The sequence below is a fragment of the Gorilla gorilla genome, chromosome 7 (genome assembly GCF_029281585.2).
Source record: "Gorilla gorilla gorilla isolate KB3781 chromosome 7, NHGRI_mGorGor1-v2.1_pri, whole genome shotgun sequence".
Lineage (NCBI taxonomy): Eukaryota > Metazoa > Chordata > Mammalia > Primates > Hominidae > Gorilla > Gorilla gorilla.
Window position 1 is genome coordinate 15,445,197 of NC_073231.2, and position 2,684 is coordinate 15,447,880.

Genomic DNA, 2,684 nt, shown 5'->3' on the forward strand with positions numbered 1-2,684 from the left:
TATACTTTTCTCTAAATGAGCTAATAAACATAAGAATACTGTATTTACAAACTGACCACTATTAGAGCAAATGCTAAAGCGATGTACACATCCAGGCACAATTTGTTACCTTTAGCACCAATCCCTAACCAGATAAAAATCATAATTTAATCCAATCCTGGCCTCATTCAGGCCCAAGGAAAAACTAGCTTGCTAATTATCTGTCTTCTCTTCAGCTTAAAAATATTTCTAGGGAATATTCTAGAATTTAGTGTTGTGGTTTGTTTTCAGCAGCCTCAGCAACTCTGGGGAACTTGTTAGAAATGCAGTATCTCAGGCCACTTCAGAGTCACTGAATCAAGACTGGACATTTTAATATGATCCCTGGGTGATTCATGCACATATTAAAATTTGAGAAACACTACCGTAGACAATAGCTAGTCCTGTTTTAACAGAAAAGCCACTCTCTAAATTTTGCAAGGAAGGCCACATTGGTCCTTCTAACTTCCTCTCTATTCCCTGGTAAACCTCAGCTCTCCTAGAGTCAATCTCTCTGTTCTGACATAGTAGCTGCCTCAATAGCTTAGAGGTCTTCTCACCAAGACTGCTTCTCTCTGAGTGTCAACACACACCTGCTAACTCTAGATTCATCACACCCAGCAAAGAGTGCGATGGAATGTGGCTTACCTCCATGCTCAGCTCATGATGGTAGCACTACTGTTAACAATGGAACAAAGCCATTGTTATAGAGGCCCACATCCTGCCTGCTCTTTTGTCCATTTGATATAAATTCCAAGAGGTTCATTGATTCCTTGCCTCTCTACTGCTTGGTTTGGAGCTCCTGAGCATGTCCATTCAGACTTAATTCCGTGTCTGCCTTGCTGAATTGCTGCAGGATGAATATCTAGGTCTTGGACCATTTACAAATCTAATCAGTAGAGAAGCTGCGGGTGGCAAAGTGGTCAGGCTGACCTGACTGTGCAGCAGATTCCTTCCGGAAATTTACTAATCTATGATCTTGAATCCTATCCAGGCAGCCCCCAGCCAGCTTCCTCCTCCAAGCTTCTACCCCTTCCACCCAAGACTGTTAGACTCAGTACTGTTAGTGTCTTGTGTTGAAAAACAAAAAAGACTAAGAAAAGACATATTATAGATATAGAGTGACACATATTATCCAGCAAATGCCCATCTTCCTTTCCCTAGCCAAATGAGATTATTTTTTCTTCTCCTATCAGGTATTTTGCACCAATGTATTTGCAGATTAATTCTCCGCTTGTAAATGAAATGCTTTTCTTCCTAATAACCCTATTAGGCTTCTAAAAATCATTCAAAGGTTTAAAAGGACTATACTTTTTTCCTCCTAAATCTATCTATCTATCTATCTATCTATCTATCTATCTATCTATCTATCTATCTATATCTGTCTATTTATCTATATTATCTATTTCTCTGTGTGTGTGTGTGTATATATATATATATATATATTTTTGAGACAGTATCGCTCTGTTGTCCCAGCTGGAATCCAGTGGTGCAATCCCAGCTCACCGTAACCTCCACCTCCCAGGTTCAAGTGATGCTCATGACTCAGCCTTCTGAGTAGCTAGGATTACAGGCGTGTGCTACCACCCGCAGCTAATGTTTTGTATTTTTAGTAGAGACAGGGTTTCATTATGTTGGCAAGACTGGTCTTGAACTCCTGGCCTCAAATGGTCCACCCACCTTGGCCTCCCAAAGTGCTAGCATTACAGGCATGAACCACCTCTCCCAGCCCCTAAATATTTTAAAGTGCTTATACAGATACAAAATTATTTCATCAATCTATCTAATGGGATCCTTCATGTGTTGTGGGATGTAGCAGCAATAGTGAACTAATCACATTTATGGTGAATCTATTGGGTAGATCTCCACAATGTGTCTTGCAGATGACACATTCAATGGTTATCTGAACATGGCCATATACTTAGCTGGTATAAACTATCATGGCAACCAGTCCTTGACCTGTGCAACCCATGTAGTTTTGCAGCCTTGGAGCTGATGCTCTTCCTCCATGAAGGCTAAACTAATGAGTAGTGAACAGCAAGGTCATCTTGGGCCTGGTTAGCTATTTTTATGCAAGTATAAATTAAAAATTCTACAGCACATTTTTCAGATCATGTCACTCACAAAAAATGGCAACATTCGTCCGGTGCACTGAGGTCACCTGGAGATAATTCATATCCCCTAACAAGCCTGCTGTCATGAAGATGACCACTCATGGGCCTCTGGCCACCCAGCCCCAGCTTGGTCATGTGGCAATGGGGTGTCAGTATCTCAGAGCACACTGTTGGGGAGTGTTTGTTCTCCGCAGAACAAATGCCACCAAGTGCCACCTGAGGGCAATTTTTCACACTCTGCCACTGAAATGGGAGAGTTCCCTTATTCCCCTTGCAGGACGTGTGACAGGGGTGTGGTTCACCCTGTGAGTTGCTCCTCTGCCCTGCTGCTCAAACCCCTAGGGGGAGCATGCAGACAGGCAGTGCAGAGGCCTTTGGGGGTGGGTGCTGTTGAGCTCCGGGCCCATGGCAGCATCTAGGAGTGGGTGTCTACGACTCCCGAGGCCGCAGTGCACATGTGTTGTAGTGTATTCTTTCAGCTTTGCCGTCTGTCGACAGCTTGTGTTAATCAGCTAAATGGAACCTCTGCCTTATCGCAAGGGCAGGGGCCAG